The following is a 14,256-nucleotide window of genomic DNA, read 5'->3' on the forward strand; positions in this document are numbered from 1 at the left end:
CTAATGTGATGTACCTCAAAGAATGCAGCTGTCATTTATGCTATATCAGTAAAACCAGTGGGACACTCAAAACCAGACTTAAGAAATATTAAAGAGGGTGTAATAACAAATTCGTTGTCTAATCAGTTTAAAGAAAAGTTTAACTGCTCTACTGGTAAAATCATTAATTTTATGGCTATTGAACAAGTGAAGATAGGAATGAGGAAATAGGAATGAGGAAGCCATGCTGGCTAGAGTGAAGATTTTATGTGCACTTTTCTGATAGGGTTTCCAAATTGTATATTCTTCATCTCAAATATATAAAGGCTTTATAATACATATTTTAAAAAAATAGATAGTGGTGGTCACTTAAATATAGGTATTCCATATGTTATGTACATTTATTTATATGTATTGATATTTATATTTATCTATATTTATTGCGTACTCCCTTAAGAACATGGCATAAATACAAGCTATAAGTTTTGAAAACATTGGGCTTGGAAATCTATCACCAAGGGCCCACATGGGATGGACAAATAGGGTGCCATAATAATTATAATAATAATAATAATAATCTTTATTGTTATCAATTGTCCACATAGAGTATGAACAACGAAATTCTGATGTAAACAGCAGCATAAACAAAAGCAAAATGAATAAAACAACATCAGGATATAATCCCACTAATTATATAAAGTGCGAACTGCTACTGGGAAGAAACTCTCCCTAAACAGTCTGGTTTTACACAAAATTAAACGGTATATCCTGTTCGATAGTAGTAGGGAGAACAACTAGGGCTGGCTCTACGACTAGGCAGCTTTAGGCAGTTGCCTAGGGTGCCGGGATCTAGAGGGGCACCACCAAGTCTTCCTATCAAAAAATCAAGAATGTCTCTGAGGATCCTTGTTGTACTTAATGCAGGTGGTTGCTGTGGAACCTCTACGACCTCACCTCCATACTTTATCTTGAGACATACTTCCCTATTTTAGGAAAAAAAAAACAGTTTGTATCCCTATTGCACACTGAATGAGAAATATACATATAATAATCAGATAATACAGATAATACAGACCCATACCCAGTGTTAGGGACCCCCAGTGACAGAGATGCCTTGACGTACGGCCTGGGGGCTTAACCCTATATCTGCAGATATATGCAACCAAGATCTCTGTATTATCTGATTATTATATGTATATTTCTCATTCAGTGTGCAATAGGGATACAAACTGTTTTTTTTTCCTAACCAGATTTACCCCTCCCTGTTGGCACCTGAATGACAGACCTCTGATTGAGCAGCTTGCCAATAAAAGTGTTGTACTTCCCTATTTTGCTGCCCTCTCTTCCTGTACTCTGTTGTGGGTGGCAAAGGGGAGGGTGCAGGGGTGTCTCCAGAGAAAGCAGGGGTCTTGCCCACCTACCTGAGGGGCTGGGAGGACCACTAAAATTTGGGAGGCTCCCTGCCATTACAGAATGTTAGTCAAGTATGCATTAAGGGATTGGTTAATGGTTATTGGTGGCAGTATGAGGGGGGGGGGGGGGCAGCAGTAGGTTGAAGTTTTGCCTAGGATGCTGAGAAGCCTTGCAACAGCCCTGAGAACAACCCTTCACTAGGGTGAGTGGGATCCCTCAAAATACTTTTCACTTTTGACAATACAGATGGGTCTTTTGCCATCCTTGCTGGCGGGTCGCCAGAACGTACGCGCTGGCGACCCGCCAGCAGCCTCGCCAGCGAGGAGACTGAGACGCGCGTGCGTCTCACGCGCACGCGCGTCTCAGTCTCCGTCGCTAGCGCGACGGAAACCCTGTCCGTCTCCGCCTCAGGGAGACGGACAGGGCTAGGGGGGTTAGTGGGGGGTGCGGGCAGGCGGCGGGGACCCCGGGTTACCGCCGGCAAGCCGGCGGGGACCCGGGGGAACGCATCGAAGCGCCGTCGGAAGGGGACGCGCGCGCCTCTCGTGCGCGCGCGTCCGCTTCTCACCGTCGCCATGGCGCTGGCGGGGGATGGCGGCTGGCGACGCCAGCGCCATCCCCTGCAAAGATGGGACAAGACCCATCTGTAGATGGTTTTCATATACATGCTGGATGATTGGTAAAGCTACGCCAATTATTTTACTTGCTGTTGAAACAACGCTCTGAAGAGATTTACGCTTAGCAGAAGAGCAAGTACCAAACCATGCAAAAACACCATAGGTTAGAATGCTTTCAATAATACAAGAGTAAAACTTCACCAGTGTTCCCTTGCACATACCAGATGAACATAATTTCCTCAAGAAAAACATTCACTGGTGGGCCTTTTTTTATAACAATATCTGTGTGTGTACTCCATGCAGGATCCCTTGACATATTTATGCCCAAGAATTGAAAGGACTGGAGTTCCACCTATAAAGAAATAAGGCTGTGTGCTCCACAAGAGAAAATGACGGTTCATGTCATTGCATTGTGCCACAGGACCTATGCGCTTCATTGACTGTGGAGAGAGACAGCAAAGGATGGAAGGGGACTTCCGCTTTCTGTCAAAATGGCGGTGCATTCCACACAGATCGCAGATGCTTTCCATGGTCGTAATTTGTAATATAGAGGGCCTTATTCTGGTCGAATTCTTTCGGATGGCGTTTTTTAGCCGTCTGTGCATGCGTGGGCAACGCTATGCGCATGTGCCACGCAAGGTCTCCGTACTCGTTCTCACTAATACCGTACAGAAAAGTGCACCGCATTCACTCGGGAAATATGCGCGTAATATGGGCGTCATTCAGAAGTACACAGGGCGTAGTTTCAAAGTGGGCTAAACTGGGCGTAAACATGGGCGTACATGAGGGAGTGCACTAATTCTGGTAGGCGTGCATTCAGACAGAACACCGACTGCAAACGAACCAAAAGGCAGGAAATATGCGGTCTCCATAAGCAAGTATTGCTTTACGGACACCGCTTGGTCATGCGCTAGGCATTCGGAACGCCCAATCAGTACGCCCGCACCTGAACCAATGTCAGCTGAACACAATACAATCCACTCCTTTACTCATTACTCATTAATTACACTCTTGTCATTGCTTCAATTGGAACCATTGCAGCTTAAATGGACCATTACAAAACACACAAATCTATGCTGAAAGCACGGCTGCATTTTTTACACACATTTACACTACAAGCAATGGACAGAACTTGCTATCACTAATATAAATATACATGTCACTTTTACATTCACCAATAACAGCACACATTTGGGGAAAAAAAAGAAAAAATTATTACAGTAAGATTTAAAACATAACATTTTAAAAGCATGTTCTTTGGCACATGCCAAAAATTAAAGTTACCATAACAGGAATTTTAAACCAAAAAAAAAAAAAAAATTCACAAATGTATTCTTTGCATACATAGCCACAGCAGAATCATTAGGAACACACCAGGTGGCTTCACAAGAAAAGTATAGCACCAACACTTCAAGTACAGCAGACAGTAATGGTAGCCGAAAGAGGGCAACAGGGGAACCAAACAAAACATTCAAACCAAGGGCAAATGTGGGTACCCTGTGCACGGGATTGGGTTGCACACAGGAAGCTGACACACACAGCTAAATGAAAGATTTGGGAAGACATAAGGGTGGAGATTAATGCGGACACAAGTTCATTTGCGGGACTTTTTGGCCGTGGTAGGGCCCTTGCCACGTGCATCAGCTCCTCGGCCACGGCCACGTTGTGATGGTGGGGCAGGTGGAGCAGATGATGTTGAAGGGGATGGTCTTCCCCTTCTGCCAGCAGGGAATGCTGGTGTTGGAAATGCACCAGAAACGACTGACAATAGGGCCCTATTGGTGGTAACTAGCTCCAACATAAGCTCATTATGGTGGAGGAGGAGGTCATTTTGGCGCAGGGCTTGATCTGCCAACACCTGCAGGCTGGCAGCTATGGCCTGCTGGGTGCCAGCCATGGTCTGCTGGGTGTCAGCAATTGTCTGCTGGCTCCCAGCAGTTGCCTGATGGCTCCCAGCTATTGCCTGCTGGGTGCTGACAATACCCTGCATGACCTCCTCGGTCCTACGCAGCCTCTCTGATGCTAACTCTCCCTGCTGGCGCATCTGCCCAAGCATCTGAACCCACCTCTCCAAATCCTGTGTGGCCGTTGGCTGCTGCTGCTGCACATAGCTGCCACTGGTGGCAGGTGGCACTGACTACTCCGCCTCCTCAAGAGTTTCACTACCAAACGGTAGGGATGCTGCTGAAAGAGAAACTTACAATTACAACACATTCCTTGAAAATTAGTACAAACTACTTATGCCATGCAAACAAATTACCTTCTAAATCAGTAGCAAAAACGTCCACTGGGGCCTCACTATCCATGTTGCTCACCCCCCGGACCTCCTCAATTGCTATGCAGCCCTCAGCCATCTCCTCCAGGGGGGTGAGCTTCAGGCCGCCTGGCATGGGGCCAGCCCCAGAGGTGTGGCTGTGTTCCCACCGTTTGGTCAGTTTCTTCTTGAGGTTGGTTTTGAAGTCATGCCACCTGCAACCAAAGTTTACATATTATTACATGTCACTCCTGACGTTTGATGTAGCATGCATTGGAATCTGCTACAGATTACAACATGTGCTTCATTCCACATAACTTACATTATGTTAAACTATAAAACCAACACTTAGAAGATACATTCACACTCACCCTACAATAAATATAGACTAAGTGACATGTCAATCATGTCTGTTGCTCCTAGCAACGTGACCGACCATTTACCAACTCCATCTAACATCTAATAAAAACATTACTGGTCTTGTACTGCTCAAATGTAACACACTTGAACTTGCCTCTTCTTCACGTGCTCCGCCTCACGAACTTGTGGAGCTACCGCATTAATCTCCACAGTTATGTCCTCCCAAATCTTCCATCTCCTTGTGTGTGTCAACCTCTCCTGTGGACACTCTATCCAATCCCGTGCAGGGGGTACCAGGATGGCAAGCTCCTGCGGTTCGGATGCCATGTTCCTGCTGCTTGGTTCCTCTGTTGGCCTCTTTCGGCCATGCCCACGGCCACGGCCACCAGTCGCTGTACTTGAAGTGCTGGCCAGGCTACTCTCTTGGGAAGCCACCTGCTGTGTTCCCAATGATTCTGCTGAGGCAGAAGATGGCCCAGCTGCAGATTGGGCATCTGTCGATTGGGCTGCTGTTGATAGCCCAGCTGCCTGCTCACCTCCCAATGGCTGGTCTCTGGTGAGGGGCACATAGGAGGTGCTGGAGTTCAGGCGAGCTAGGAGGCCCTAATACTCCTGTTCTCCCTCTGATTGAGAACCAGACATGTTTGCAACACCATTTTGTTTTTCTAGCACACCTTTATATACACATTTCTGTCATTGGCGTACATCAGCCACACCCTGCGTTCTTTGCGGCAGCGTTCCGTATGGCAGCGTTCCGTACGGCAGCGTACACCGTGCTGTTTGTGCGGTGCATAGGCCACGCCCATACCAGCGGCAATTATATTGAACAAAACCTGGCGTACATTCCAAGTCTGATTTAGTTGAAATTTTCAGAATTTTTCAACAATGTCCACCTACTACTTTTGAAAAACATAAATGCTACTATCTGTGAATGTTCATTTGTACTGTGCTATTGTTTTGTATGTACAACAAATGTAAGTAACCCATTCCATTTTTCTATCCAGTCCACAACTCATGCAATAGTCATCACTGATGTCATGCACATCACATGTGATAGGCCTATAAATAGTTGCTTGATGCTAGGTTCATTTGTCTCCAGATCTGTATTGTGGCCAGGTGTAAGGTAAGGTTTCCCATGTTCATTGTAGAGATGATATACATTAACAATGTAAGGGTAATCATTTATGCACCAGTTTTTAACATATCACACACTATTTTTTCTGCAAATTCTTGTTTGCATTAATGAATCATGTTACCTGGGCACCATTTAACACACAGGTGTTAAACCTGTGGCCCTCCATATATTGGTGAACTACATGTCCCAGCAATAGCTGACATTTTTGCCATGCTGTGCCATTCACAACATCGGAAAGCGCACACTTTGATGCCCCGTGCTTTACCATCTAACATATTTGTTACAATTCTTCCTTCATGTGTATGACTACATGATTTCATGTACAATTGTTATTAGAGATATTACCTAATTAGTGTTTAAGTGTTCCATGTAAGAAACATATTTGATATAAAATAGTTGTGTGAGGTTATATTATTTTGACATAATTGTAGATCATTATGGATATTCGGGACCTGAGCGGGCGCCCTTTAATTGTACGTATGGATTCATATGTTTCTACGTGAGTTTATTGTGGACCATTCTTTGCATAGGTGTACCTTTTTATGTGGTCATTTCATTGTAGGTTGCAGAAGCAATGATGGACTTTGTGGCTAATGGGCTAAGGGCACTTGCGGCTCCACCCCCTCGTCGCCAAAGGAGGCCAGGACGTGCAAGAATCTTTCGCACATGGGTGACACTCTTTGGGATGCCCGACGATGAGGTACTTACTAGGTACCGGTTTATCCTCACATGTCATTCTAGATATACTCTCTTTAATTGAGAGTGATCTAGAACCTTGTCATGGGCTCACAACGGCAATTCCGCCTCACACTGCTGCTGGCGGTGTTGCATTTCTGCGCCTCAGGATCATTCCAACAAGTAGTGGCAGTACTTGCGAGAATATCCCAGCCTGCTTTCAGCAGAATCCTGAGGCGTGTGATGTCAGCCATGTTTAGGCACAAGGGGCACTTCATGGCCAGGTCTTTTGCACAAGAGACCCTTCACAGAAGCCAGCAGGCATTCCATTAAATTGCTGGCTTCCCTAATGTGATAGGAGCTGTGGATGGCACCCATGTACCATTTGTGCCTCCATCACGCAGTGAGAAGATCTATAGGAACTGAAAAATGTTCCACTCACTCAACGTGATGGAGGTATGTGGCCCATCCATGGAAATTCTCGCCTTCAACTCGAAGTTTCCCGGAAGTGCCCATGACTCTCATGTTATCCGACAAACCGGGATTTGGCAGAGACTCCAAGAGCTTGAAGGCCGTAATGCGTGGGTTCTGGGTGACTCTGGTTACCCATATACGCCCTGGCTGCTTACGTCGTACAGCTCCCCAACACCGGGCCCACAGGAGGCATTCAAAAGGGTGCATGTTGCCACCAGGCAAGTGGTGGAGCGCTCAATTGGCCTGTTAAAGGGTCGATTTAGAGTGCTCCACCGGACTGGTGGTGACTTACAGTATGCGCCTGAAATGGTGTCGAAGATTGTGGGATTGTGTGCATTCTTTCACAACATAGCTGTGCGGCGTGATATCCCTTTTGATGAGTGGGAGGTTCCATCTGAGCCGCAAGATGCTCCCCTGCGCCCATCCCGCTCCCCGGAAAGCAGTTGGGGATACCAGCTGCGGGACTCTGTGGCCCAACGATTCTTCAAGTACATTTTTAAATGTTGCACAGACCAACCCAATTTGTCTACAATTAAACCCATCAAGGATTAAAATTATGTTATTTTTGTGTCTTAGAAAGTAACAATTAGGCACCATGGCCTCTTAATGCCAAATTCGATTGTACTACGTATCATGTTTGAAGTGTATTGGTTTTAGTCCAATATTGCAGGTCACACTTATACCTTGTTCAGAGATTTTGAAATGTTTTTTTTTTTTTTTTTTTTTTTTTAATATTGTAGCTGATGTTATCATCCATGTCTGGTGAGTATATTGATTTTCAAACTTTTTTCACCATGTATGTTTTGTATGTGTTGGTGATTATTTCATTTGTAGATTTATTATTTAGTATCACATATATATATATATATATATATATATATATATATATATATATATATATATATATATATATATATATATATATATATATATATAATATATATATATATATATATACATATATATATATATTTATTTATTTTTTAAATATATTTGAAGTAGGAGCCAGGCAGGCAGGCAGCTTAGGTGTATAATGTGTCCAATATAATGGTGTAGTCAGGAGAACTGCACGTATGTGTATTTGTTATTTTTTTATAAATGTACGCATACACATAAATGCATACAGTAAGTAATGCGAAGTACAGCTATGCGATGCCAAGCTATAGCAAGGGTTGCTTGGCGGTGCAATGTTTTAGCCGATTCTTGTAGCGCATACACACTGTACATGTCAAAATGAATAATAAAGTTAATACCAAATACTACACTTAACAACCAATCACAGGACATGAATATTTGTCATGTGCCAGTGCTAAAATGGCGACATACCAGCGCGCAGCACCCTTTACTACTGCGGAGCTGCTGGCATTAGTGTCCGTTATGGAGCGGAGGCTGGGGCAGGCAGGTCCCTATATTTCCAATAGGGACAAGCGCCGGGCCTACATCGCAGCCCGGTGCCGAATATTCGGAGGACCGTCGCCCAGCTGGAGAGGCAATGGTCCGACCTGCGTCAGCGGCAGACGGATTTACTCCAGCTTTTGAGGCAGCGTCTTGAACGCTGTAAGTATTGACGTAAAACACACATAATTAACAGTGAATGTTTTCATTTTCACATTATTAAATAATTATATTACATGAGGTCAATTGGGTGTTGATGATTTAGAAATGGCATATACTATATGTGTGATACTTCCTCTTTCACATGCAGTAATGTGGATATGATATGTAATTGTAATAGAAATTTGACTGTAAAATGACACTCATCCATTTTGTTTTTTAAACCCACAGCGCAGGAGAGAGCCAGACAGGCCCGTGAGGAGGCCCAGCTGGAGGCCCAGGAGGTGGTGGCCCAGAAGGTGGTGGCCCAGGAGGTGGAGGTCCAGGAGGTGGAGGTGGAGGCCCAGGAGGTGGAGGTCCAGGAGGTGGAGGTGGAGGCCCAGGTGGAGGTGGAGGAGGCGGGCCAGGTGGAGATGGAGGAGGAGGAGGGCCGCCATGAGGCAGAACACTTCAACTCCACTCCCCCTACACACACCCCTCCCCCTAGCCACTCACCAACCTCCTCATTCTCCCTTCCTTCCCCACCCGTCTACCCTGGTCATGATGACCCAGCCCTACCCCTACCCAACTACCCACCACCCAGCAACATGAAGCCTGAAATGGGTGTGGAGCTGGCAGGCAGTGGTACGTAGACGTTATGCCTCATTACTTACTTATTTAGGTACAGTTTGTTATGTTGCACAGCTGATTACATTTTGCTTTAATATAGTAAAGACTAGTCAAAACAAATGGATAACAACAGACACACTTTGGGGTTATAGGGCCATGCTGCAAACGTGGAATCTGGAGGCTCATGTAGGTGATGAGTGATTATTTATGGAGGGTCTTTCTATACAAGCACAAATAAAACATAAATGGAGTATGGCCAGGCCTGATTTTTAATGGAGTCACAAGTGTCCAGTTCCCCTGGGCCCCCCTCTAGCCAGTGGGCCCGTGTGGTTGCCATGTATTTTTGAAAGCCATTATGTAGGATGGATTTTCCTTAGAAAATGTTTGGTGCATGGAAGAGGATTAGTGCTGCACATTCACCTATCTGGCAATGTGACAATGATTCATGAAGTAAGGGGTAGAGGGACTAGCCTAGCCTTTTAATGTGGTATGTATGTGATCTATCTATCAATCTATCTATCTATCTATCTATCTATCTATCTATCTATCTATCTATCTATCTATCTATCTATCTATCATGCAGTTTAGCATTGAGCAGTGACATGCAGGTTTATATGTATGGCAAAATATGACAAGTTCTAGTGGATGTAGCTTTCCTAGTACATGGAGAGTGTTAAGGCAGGACAAGTGTGAGTGAGGCTCAAGTGTTGTTGTGATTTTTAAACATACATTGGCAATGTTATAAGTAACATATTCTGTAGTGTAAGCCACTGTGTGTGTGTGTCACCATCATAGTATTTATTTGAATTTGAAACACTATTGCCTATTTAATTGTGGATATGTATGATTTATCATGCTGTAGGTAGTTAGGATTGAATGTAGGTATCACAATGTGCAATGTCAACCTGAATAGCATACTTTAATGTTGAACCCCCTTTAACATGCCCACAGATGACCAGAGGGAAGAAGGCGAGGGTGTGCGAGGGGGCCCTCCTAAGGCTGCGCCAGCACCTGCTCATCCTGGCCGGACCTCTGTGACCTGCTGCTTTAATTTTTTTTATTATTTTTATGTTGTATTTCTTTTTTTTTTTTTTATTTTATTCTTTATTTGATTTTCATTGAACATTCAAATTCATCATTCATAAAAATTAGAAAAATTGGATATATATAAAAAATTGATAGAAATTCATACATACATACATTTCACATCAGAATCAAGTCTAGAGGTCTGTGGATTACCATGGGGGTCAATTGTCTATCTATGATTTTTGGTATTCCTTAGTGCGTTCTTTATCGCTTTTTCAATTGTCGTATACTTTTCAGTAAATATTTGAAGGAGGACAGGGAGGGCAGTAGAACGGGTACATTGAATACGATACAAGTTATGTAGCTATTAATACATTAAATGTCATATCATTTAGTTATGCAATTATTATCAAGTAGGGGGCATCCTATTGTAGGTGCTTTTCTTATCGTGCCGACTAACAATCTTAATTTACTATATTATAAAAAAAGGGAAAGAAAAAAAAAAAAAGGAAGATCAATAAATAAGTAAGTGAATAGATAAATAAAATAAAATAAACGTGAATCTATATACAGTAAATAAAGGAGAGGGAAAGGGGGAGGAGAAGAGGGCCTTTGGAAAATAGGGAAGTGTAAAGCCGATTGGCCTTCATGGGGTGTCGGCCCTATCCGTAGCTGTGTACCGTTTTTCATCATCATTGTGTTATTCTCTAACATTACCTTTTATAAATAAATTGTGAATTACATACAATTGCTTTTTATAGATAAATTGTGAATTACATTCAATCATTTTTCTTAAATATTGTTTACTTAAAAATGTGCTACGAAATTCTGGGGAATTACCCTCGTGTTTTTTTTTTTTTTTTTTTTTTTTCCTCCTTCCCTCTTTCTTTCCCTCCTTTTCTCTCTTTTTTACCACCTCTCACATTCTAAATACATTTACACTATACACCATATATGTGTTTCTTATCTAACTTCAAGTAATATTTTACAATCTATCTCACCCAGATTTCTACATACGTTGGCCTTTCCTATTTTTCCAATATCTTGCAGCTAACCATCTATTCCATATCTTATAGTATTTAGCTAAAGCGTTTCTTTTCAGGTACACATATTTTTCTTGATCCACCAGGAAATTTACCCTCTCGATCCATTCGTACACGTCAGGCCCTGTTGTGGCCATCCAAGTTCTGGCTATATGTACCTTCGCTGTTGTGGTCAAACCTAAAATGTATTCCCTGTCAGATGAACCTATGCCCCTGTCTGTTATTACATTTAGCAAGCTGCTTTTTGGCGTAATTATTTCCCTTGCTATCCCGGTTTCAACAATAATATTCGTTACCTTTGCCCAGAACTCAGCCACTAATTGGCACTCCCAAATCAGATGTAGAAATGTACCCTCAGTTGTTTTACACTTTGGACAAGCTAGGGAGAATGTATGATTAAATTTAGCCATACGTGAGGTGGTCAGATACGCGCGGTGTAGGATATAGAAGGACACCTGTTGGATCCTAATTGCATTTGTGACTTTAAACACTGTTGATGTTGCCATCTGCCATTCTTCATCCTCTAGATGTCCTATATCGGACTCCCATTTCCTTCTCATTACTACCATATGGTTATTCAAAGTGCTCTTACCTAAGTGGTTATATATCTTAGAGGTTGAGCTATCTCTTCCACCCTTTTTTATAATTTTTTTCATAGGAGATTCGGAGAAGCATGGTGGAGTATTATGAAATCGCTCCTCCAACTTACTTCTCACCTGCAAGTACCGGAAGAAATAAGATTGGGGCACCCCGAATTCCTCCCTCAATTGTGAGAAGGACTTCAGCGTGCCACCCGTGTACAGTTGACTGAGGTATCTGATTGAATATAGTCCCCAAGTGGCATCTAACTGCAATCTGTCTGGGACTTTCCAGTTATCTACTAGGGGATATTCGGGATCCAGCAAGTGGGGCCCACCAACTCCGCACCCCTCCCTCCATATCTTAATTGCTTGAACTACCAGTGGGGGATCTTTAACTTGGGTGTGACCTTGTAGGAGCCTTGATAGGGGGTCCACACCAGGAATAGACACATTCACCAGCGCCTTAGCCATTTTACTCCCCTCGTCTTGAACTACCCAGGACTTCATTTGGGCAAGTTGTGCTGCTATGTAATATCTCCTAACATCCGGTGCTCCCATTCCACCTTCCTCCCTTCCCATCGTTAACACTTTAAACTGGACTTTGGACCTCGCATTGTTCCAAATAAAAGAAACCATAATACTGTTAATTTTACGGAAAATTGATTTAGGGAGAAAAATGGGCGAGTGTTGGATAATGTATAAGATTTTTGGTAATGCTACCATCTTTAAGAGATTTACACGTCCGACCACTGTCAATGGCAAGCGGCTCCAAGTTCTACATTTTTTAGTCAATTGTTCTATAAGTGGATTAATGTTTAAAGTAATGAACTCTTTTGGGTCTTTAGAGATCCAAATCCCTAAATATTTGAAAGCCGCCACCCATTGAAGGGGAGATGGTAAATCTGGAAGGGGGGCCCCCCCTGCTGCGATCGAAAGGATGTGGGACTTACTCCAATTAATTCGGATTCCGGAATAATCGCCGAACTCGTCGATTACCTCGAGAATCCGAGGGAGGTCAGATGTATAATCGGCCAAGTATAACAGTAGGTCATCCGCATATAGCGAGAGTATTTCTCTCTCTTTCCCCACTTGTAGGCCCTTGTTGGCAAACTGTGCTCTTAATTTGCAAGCCAAGGGCTCGATTGCCAAGGCGAAGAGTACCGGTGACAGGGGACACCCCTGCCTTGTCCCTCTGGTCAGGGGGAAAGGTGTTGATGTCCACCCGTTGATTGAAACCCGGGCCCTCGGCTCGGCATATATAAGTTGCAGCCATTTTAAAAACCTTGGTCCGATTCCAAAGGCCCCTAACACTGCCCACAGGTACGGCCATTCAACAACGTCAAAGGCCTTTGATGCATCTAATGATGCCACAACAGGATGCTCGTTCCTGGCCTGCGGGAGCTGAAGGTGACTCTGGAGTCGGCGTAGGTTAATACTTGTTGATTTAGTCAGCATAAATCCCGATTGATCGGGATGAATAACCTTCAAGATATATTTATTTAACCTGGCCGCCAAGATCTTGGCCAGAATTTTCGCTTCCACAGCCAGTAGGGATATGGGCCTATACGAATCGATAGCAGTAGGATCTTTCCCTTGTTTGAGGATAATCGTTATCCTTGCTTCTAATAAGGAGGGTGGCAGACTCTTCCCTTCATAGCATGACTCTAAGGTGTCCAAGAGTAATGGGGAAAGTTTCTCTATATAGTTCTTATAGAACTCGGCCGGGAGTCCGTCTAAGCCCGGAGCTTTTCCGCCTGGCAAATTTTTGATTGCATTTTTCACTTCATCCAGGCTCAGAGGGGCCTCCAGCTCGTCCCTCTCCAAGTCACCTAGGTGAGGGATTTTAATCTTTGAAATATATGACCCAAGTTCTAGCTGAGTATATGTGATCCGAGATGTGTATAATTGACTAAAGTAGTCCATTACAGCCTGCCCAATCTGTACGGTAGATCTAAGTAGAGTGCCGTCATCTTTCTTTATACATACAATACTGTTGGAGGGAGCTTCTGATCGAGCTAAATAGGCCAAATACTTCCCTGGCCGATCTGAGTATTGGTAATTACTTCTAGTTTGGCGAGCCATTAGGCGGTCGTTCTGCTCTTTTAAAACCCCCATCCACTCTGCCTGTGCAGCCATCCACTCCTGCCTTGCTGTATCGCCACCTTCCCTTAGATATTTAATTTCTAAGTCTATGCTTTTTTTTTCCAACCTCTGGATTTTTTCCTTACTTTCCTTTTGGAGTTCATTAATTCTTTTTTTTAGAGTCCCTCTAATATACGCTTTAAATGCGTCCCACTCCATAGGTGGAGTAGAGGACCCCCGATTATTTTCCCAATATTCCTCCCACTGTTCCACCAATTTTCCCTCTTTACCAAGACTCTGTAACCAACTGGCATTAAATCTCCAAAATCCCTGTCCCTTCTCATTGCTCTCGCAAATTTTGAGGAGCAGGGGGGAGTGATCAGAAATGCCCCGGGCCATGTACTCGACCCCTTCCATGTACGTAATAGCATTCTTTGATACCAGCGCCATATCT

Source organism: Crinia signifera, chromosome 1 (genome assembly GCF_055691185.1).
Source record: "Crinia signifera chromosome 1, ASM5569118v1, whole genome shotgun sequence".
In the NCBI taxonomy this organism is placed as follows: Eukaryota; Metazoa; Chordata; class Amphibia; order Anura; family Myobatrachidae; genus Crinia; species Crinia signifera.